General features: G+C 38.4%; 1 protein-coding gene across 8 annotated transcripts in view; it reads left to right on the top strand.

The window, feature by feature from the left end:
• The first annotated feature begins 212 nt into the window (after positions 1 to 212).
• The window catches only part of LOC123513850 (serine/arginine repetitive matrix protein 2-like), a 146,395-nt gene continuing 138,475 nt past the window's right edge, over positions 213 to 8,132 (top strand). For 3 of the 8 annotated variants that reach the window (XR_006677462.1, XM_045271261.1, XM_045271262.1), the window contains exon 1: positions 220 to 468. The gene's annotated coding sequence lies outside the window, so the exon portion shown is untranslated. Of the gene's footprint in view, positions 469 to 8,132 lie in introns of all 8 variants that reach the window. The other 5 variants (XR_006677463.1, XM_045271266.1, XM_045271263.1 and 2 more) reach the window with 3 other exon arrangements.

Here is an 8,132-nt window from a genome sequence, read left to right as displayed (position 1 = left end):
TTTCCTCGTGTTATAGTGCGGTGTTTTCTGCCGTGGTAGAGTCGCAGCAGCAAGCACAGCCGGCACACAACACGAGGCGCCGCGCTCCTCTTCACATTGAAGTTTTGTGTCACCTCCTTTAGTTCTGGGAATCTCGTGTGAAGCGGAGGGTAGACGGTCTCTTGACACTGCATCACACATACAGACTCTCTCTCTCTCTCTCTCTCTCTCTCTCTCTCTCTCTCTCTCTCTCTCTCTCTGTTCCAGCCCTTTCGCCACTCTTCCTGCTAATCCTTTCCTCCCACCTGCCGGTCCCCTCCCGGCGCCAAGGGACATGCGCGCCTGCCTCCTCTTGCCGCCAGTCACCCGCGAGGACTCTCTCTGCTAGCCCACCCGCGCCACACACCCGCCACGGACTCCCCCTGTCAGGAACACTCTACTTGTTGCTCCCACTACTCGTCTGCGTGAGGTTCCTGATCGGCGAGACAGGTAAGAAGAGTGAGGTGTGACAATCGTGAAAGTGTCTTTAAACGAAATCGGTTGTGTTTCAGCTTTCATCATTATTTCTCTTGGTACTTTAACGCGAAGGAAACCGGAAGTGGAAGTCAGTGCCAAAAGATCCGCGTGGCGATGTGGTGCTGCATGTGCCGCTCGGACATTTGACAAACTAGTGAAGCTAAAGGATTGCATTCACAGAGTCTTCTATATGGTATAGTTGTAATAGTGGAAGTTATTGAAGCTTTCAAGAGTATCCTCTTAATGCTAGTGATAGTTTAGTAAGGTTCATGCATCATGAATGGGCAAAATATCATAAGAATTCGTCTAATCCTTTATTTATTTATTTTTTAACAATACTATTGAAAGTCTAAAGCGTTAAAAAAAGATGAGTAGAAGTGACATCCGTATTCCTGAAGCGCACACTTCCGTTCTGGGAACACACACGGACAATAGAAAGTCTTTTTTTTCTTTTTTAATATAAAAGTACCGGATATACTACTAAAGAAACTGATCCATTGCGAGTTTCACACGCGGAAAGTGTGAACGAACAACAAATAGCGGGAAGCAGCAACACAAAACATGAGAATTAAGGTAAAATTGCGCCAAAAGAAAATGTGGTGTAAGGGAAACGAGCAACACATTGACCATAAAAACCAGAAAAGGCAATATTCACGGGGAAATACACGAACCGCCTCATATACATCGCGAATGTCTTTGTACCGTTGTGGGTGCGGTGCCTTCCTGCAGGGCGCGCCTCAAGGGCTCTTACCTTGCATTCATGGCCTCTTGCCTTCTATGCCGCAGACATTCACTATTTGGTCCTAACAAACGGCTGGAATTCTTAACCTAATGAAAATATATAGCTATGAACAGTACTATTCCCCGTGAACCCGCGCAATGACCTAAGACGATGAATGAGGCCACGCGGGACTCCTCTCCTCTCGTGACACACAAAAGAGTCTCAGTTTCTATTTTTATATAGTAATATAAAAGCAAACAAGAACAATCTCTCTCTCTCTCTCTCTCTCTCTCTCTCTCTCTCTCTCTCTCTCTCTCTCTCTCTCTCTCTCTCTCTCTCTCTCTCTCTCTCTCTCTCTCTCTCTCTCTCTCTCTCTCTCTCTCTCTCTCTCTCTCTCTCTCTCTCTCTCTCTCATTGCTTTGATTCATACACACACACACCCCCACCCCCCACACACACACACTCAACATACACTCACGCACACACACACACACACACACACACACACACACACACACACACACACACACACACACACACACCATGTACATCTCTTCTACTTCGTAAACCATTTTCATAGTGTCTAGCAAGTGTCGTATAAACAAGACCTGGTGAGGTTTAAGTTTTGGCCATATTTATCTCGAGAGTTCGCGGCGTCAGTTTCTCACACAGTTGAATTCGTGTAACCTATACTACAAAATTAAAATACTTTTCTAAGCAATAAGTTGCTATCTTTAATGAAAGTCGTATTTGCGTTTCCTGAAGAAAAGTAAAACTATGGAAGTGGCTGCACAAAAAAAAAAAAAAAATACGCGCATAAGAAAACCTCAATAAGTCACTTTAAGGCATAAAGCAAAAGGCGAAATCGAGGCCAAGAAAGATATAAAGAAAGAAATCAAAGTAGTTGGGCCGAGATGCACCACCAGGACAAGGTTTTGCCAGTCCGTCGCTCAAGATACAGCGCGGCGCCCCAGGGGAGCGGAAGTCGGAGAGGAAAAGGAAACCATGGCCCAGGAATGTGAGGAGAAAGATATACAAAATATTCTTGTGCAGGACATTCCATCATCTTAGTGACATGTTTTTTCAGAGACCTTCTCTTTCACTCTTTGCCTCACATCTGTGAAGTGGATTTTACATTTCTATAGATCCCATTCAATGGTGAAACAGTACTTTATTGTAGTGACTCCACACACACGGGTCGCCAGGCTAACCGTGGAGAATATATATATATATATATATATATATATATATATATATATATATATATATATATATATATATATATATATATATATATATATATATATATATATATATATATATATATATATATATATATATATATATATATATATATATTCTTTTTTTTTTATTATCAGAAGAGAAAACTGGTCAAAGACAACAAAAAATGAAAAAAAGGCCCACTGGATTGCCAGTTCCCTTAACTTTTATAAGTTATCTAGAAGTGTGGGACAAATGTCATGAAACTTCCCTCTTCAAAAAAAGTCAAGTCGTAGGAAGATGGAAATACAGATGCAGGCAGGGAGCTCCAGAGTTTACTAAAGAAAGGTATGAATGATTGAGAACACTGGTTAACTCTTGTATTAGAGAGTTGGAAAGAATTTGGGTGAGAGGAAGAAAAAAGGCTTGTGCAGCGAGGCCGCAGGAGGAAGGGAGGCCAGCAGTTAGCAAGATAAGTAGAGCAGTTTACATAAAAAATAGCGATAAGAGAGCAAGAGATACAACATGAGAGAAATAGGCTTAATCAAAAAAGCTTTTGATTCTACCCTGTCTAACAAAACCGTGTGAGTGGAACACCCCCCACCCCCACATGCGAACAATACTTCAAACAAGGACGGATAAGGCCATTGTACAGAGTTAGCAATTGGAGGGGAGAGAAAAACTAGCGAAATCGCTTCAAAACACCTAACTTCATAGAAGCAGTTTTTAGCAAGATATGTGATGTGAAGTTTCCAGTGAAGATTGAGTAAAGGACAGACCGAAGATATTAAGTGTGGAAGAGGGAGATAGTTGAGTGTCATTGAAGATGACAGAATAGTTGTCTGGAAGGTTGTGTTGAGTTGATAGATGAAGGAATTGAGTTTTTGAGACATTGAACACAGCTAAGTTTTCTCTGCCCAATCAGAAATCTTAGAAAGATCAGAAGTCAGGCGTTCTGTGGCGTCCCTGCGTGATCTGTTGACTTCCTGAAGGGTTGGTTGTCTCTGAAAGGACGTGGAAAGATGTAGGGTGGTATCATCAGCGTAGGATTGGATAGGACAAAAAGTTTGGTTAAGAAGATCATTAATGAATAATAGAAAGAGAGTGGGTGACAGGACAGAACCCTGAGGAACACCACTGTTAATAGATTTAGGAGAAGAACAGTGGCCGTCTACCACGGCTGCAATAGAACGGTCGGAAAGGAAACTTGAGATAAAGTTGCAGAGAGAAGGATAAAAACTGTAGGAGAGCAGTTTGGAAATCAAAGGTTTGTGCCAGACTCCATCAAAAGTTTTTGATATGTCTAACGCGACAGCAAAAGTTTCACCGAAATGTCTAAAAGAGGATGACCAAGACTCAGTAAGAAAATCTGGAAGATCACCTTGACGGAGGCTATACAGGCGATCAGATAGAAGATTGTGAAGTGACAGAATCTTCATATTGAGGATATATTCAAAAACTTTAAGCAAGACATTAAAGTTATGGGGTGCTAGTTTCAGGGATTAGAACGGTCACCTTTTTTTTAAGTACAGGCTGAATGTAGGCAAACTTCCAGCATGAACGAGAAGTAGAAGTCGATAGACACAGTTGAAAGAGTTTAGCAAGGCAAGGTGCAAGGACGGAAGCATAGTTTTTGAGAACAATAAGAGGGACTCCATCAGGTCCATAATCTTTCCGAGGGTTTAGGCAAGCGAGGGCATGGAAAACATCATTACAAAAAACTTTAATTGTAGGCATGAAATAGTCAGAGGGAGGAGGAGAGGAAGGGACAAGCCCAGAATCATCCAAGGTGGAGTTGTTAGCAAAGGTTTGAGAGAAGAGTTCAGCTTTAGAGACAGAAGAGATGGCAGTGGTGCTATCAGGATGAAATAAAGGAGGGAAAGATGAAGAAGTAAAGTTATTGGAGATGTTTTTGGCCAGATGCCAGAAGTCACGAGGGAGTTAGAGTTTGAAAGATTTTGACATTTTCTATTTATTTGTTTGGCAAGTTGAAGAACAGACTTGGCATGATTCCAGGCAGAAATATAAAGTGCATGAGATTCAGGAGATGGAAGGCTCAAGTACCTTTTGTGGGCAACCTCTCTATCATGTATAGCACGAGAACAGGCTGTGTTAAACCAAGGTTTAGAAGGTTTAGGTTGAGAAAAAGAATGAGGAATGTACGCCTCCATGCCAGACACTATCACCTCTGTTATGCGTTCAGCACACAGAGATGGGTCTCTGACACGGAAACAGTAATCATTCCAGGGATAATCAGCATAATACCTCCTCAGTTCCATCAACTGGCAGAGGCGAAACGCCAGAGGCACCTCGGGGATCTTGAGGAAGGATTGGAGAAATAGGACAAGATACAGAAATGAGATTGTGATCGGAGGAGCCCAACGGAGAAGATAGGGTAACAGCATAAGCAGAAGGATTAGAGGTAAGGAAGAGATCAAGAATGTTGGGCGTGTCTCCAAGACGGTCAGGAATACGAGTAGGGTGTTGCACCAGTTGCTCTAGGTCATGGAGGATAGCAAAGTTGAAGGCTAGTTCACCAGGATGGTCAGTGAAGGGAGAGGAAAGCCAAAGCTGGTGGTGAACATTGAAATCTCCAAGGATTGAGATCTCCGAATTAGGGTAGAGGGCCAGAATGTGCTCCACTTTGGAAGTTAAATAGTCAAAGAATTTACTATAGTCAGAGGAGTTAAGGGAGAGATAGACAGCACAGATGAATTTAGTTAGAGAGTGACTATTGAGTCGAAGCCAGATGGTGGAAAACTCGGAAGATTCAAGAGCGTGGGCACGAGAGCAAGTTAAGTCGTTGCGCACATAGACGCAACATCCAGCTTTGGAATGAAAATGAGGATAAAGAAAGTAGGAGGGAACAGAAAGGAGGGCTACTGTCAGTTGTCTCAGAGAGATGTGTTTCGGTGAGGAAAAGAAGATGAAGTTTATTGGTGTTCTACAGATTGAAAATTAGATCTAAGACCGCAAATGTTGCAGAAGGTAATGAAGAAAAAGTTGAGGGAGGTATCAAATTATTTTGGGTCGCTACCTGTAGAGCAGTCCTACCTAGGGACAGTCTTCGTCCCCTCCTCAGAAGGGGATTCCGAGGCTGGTTCAGGAGTGGCCCTTTTTAAATTTTTGAGTGAAGGAAGTGTGTGTAGTAAGTGCATGTAGATTTGTGAGAAAGAAGAGAGTTGTCCTTAGATGGCAGTCTGTTATTACCCCATTGAGTCGTAAGACAAAGGGAAACGTTCAGCAAGATCACAGCGAGCTTTAATTAATGGAAGTTTCATAGCACCCCCTAAACTGATCCAGATCAGAATTGGTCTGGAATAGAATTAGTTCTATTAGACCTCACTCGGAATAAATTATAGATTCGGTAGGTGTGTACTACCTCCTCCTTATATATATACATATATATATATATATATATATATATATATATATATATATATATATATATATATATATATATAATAACAATAACAAACTAGTTAATAAATAACCAAGTAAACAACAAAGATAAGGAATTACTACAAACCAACAGCCCGACTTTCATTTTCTGTAAAAGACATGATATTGCAGTTATATTTCCCTCCATGAATTCAACAAATAATTCAAGTAAGCTTTACCACGACAGATTCACTCTCACACTAACGCCTCATTCGTTCCTGAGGTAGTTTCCAGACAGAAAAACTTTAAGCAGTTTGGCACATAATTTTTCGGTCTGAGTTTTCGGGTCTAGTGGGATCAAATTGCTCTCTGCCGATTGCCGAGGTGCACCGCCTTCTCGAATTTCTCATTCCCATGGCGGCTGTCCCAACCGTTTAGTCGCTCTCCAACTCTTGTGCTTTATAGTAACGATGATGAATATGTATTTCATGTAGGTGTCAGCTAAGGCATTTGTGTATTGACTTAAGAGCAATGATAGCATCAACTACAAAGACAACGGCAACAGCGACAACCACAACAACAAAAACAAAACAATAAAAACTAATAAAAACAATAATTGCGATGAAATGATAATATTCATAGCGACAATCATACCAAGAACAAAATTATGGCCAACATAATTACCAACGACAAAGACCAAGACAAAAACAACAACAATAATAATTATAATAATGATGATGAAAATAATGATAATATTGATAATAATAATAATAACAATAATAATAATAATAATAATAATAATAATAATAATAATAATAAAATAATGACAATATTGATAATAACAATAGTAATTGATATAATAATAATAATGAAGATAATAATAATGATAATAATAATAATAATAATAATAATAATAATAATAATAATAATAATAATAATAATAATAATAATAATAATAATAATAACATTAATAATAACATTATTATTATTATTATTATTATTATTATTATTATTATTATTATTATTATCATGATCATCATTTTTATATTACTATTAATATCAAAGTTATTAATATCATTGTTTTTATTTATTTATTCATTTGTTGTATTATCACTACTCCTACTACTATTATTATTATTATTATTATTATTATTATTATTATTATTATTATTATTATTATTATTATTATTATTATCATTATCATAGCAATAACAATAATAATAATAATAATAATAATAATAATAATAATAATAATAATAATAATAATAAAAATTATAACAGTAGTACTAGTAGGTGTAGTAGTAGTAGTAGTAGTAGTAGTGGTGGTGGCAGTGGTGGTGGTGACGGTGGTGTAGTGGTGGTGGTGGTAGTAGTGGTGGTGGTGGTAGTAGTAGTAGTAGTAGTAGTAGTGGTGGTATCATTGATAATAATGATAACAACAACAACAAAACAACAACAACAATAATGATAACAATAATAATAACATACACACACACAATACAACACACACACACACACATAATAATAATAATTATTATTATTATTATTATTATTATTATTATTATTATTATTATTATTATTATAATGATAATAATGATAGTAACAAAAATGAAAATAATAATAATGATAACAATAGAGAAATAAAGATAGTACTAGTAGTAGTAGTAGTAGTAGTAGTAGTAGTAGTAGTAGTAGTTATAATAGTAGTAGTAGTAGTAGTAGTAGTAATAGAAGTAGATGTAGTAGTAGTAGTAGTAGTAGAAGTAGTAGTAGTAGTAGTAGTTATAGTAGTAGTAGTAGTAGAAGTAGTAATAGAAGTAGTACTACTACTAGTACTATTACTACTACAACAACTACTACTACTACTACTGCTGCTTCTTTGTTGGCTTTCTTGCTGTTATCATCACCAACATCATCATCATCATTCATATCATCACTGATCGTACCATAATAGTTACTCCCTATTCACTCTCTGTTCCCGCATGAATACTTACATTGACAAATTGCGAGCATTACTAACACACATTAAGAGACATCCTCCCGTGCCGGAAGATGGAAAGTGTTAATGACGTTACTTGCATATAGCCGTGTTCAGCCCCCCACAATACACTGCCTGACAAGAATCCTCTTGATTGTGATGAAAGATAACAGAATGACACGCACATGAAGTCATTTCTCTAAGAAAGGGTACAACACTCTGCCAAGGACAACACTCGATCCCTTAACTCTCAGCAAGACCACGCAGACTACTGCTCTATCGCACCACTCCACCCATGCCTCTAACCCACAACTCAACGTACTCATATAACAAACG

This window comes from Portunus trituberculatus, chromosome 37 (assembly GCF_017591435.1).
Source record: "Portunus trituberculatus isolate SZX2019 chromosome 37, ASM1759143v1, whole genome shotgun sequence".
In the NCBI taxonomy this organism is placed as follows: Eukaryota; Metazoa; Arthropoda; class Malacostraca; order Decapoda; family Portunidae; genus Portunus; species Portunus trituberculatus.
Note: the sequence above shows the minus strand (reverse complement) of the source record. Positions and strands in the feature narration are given on the sequence as shown.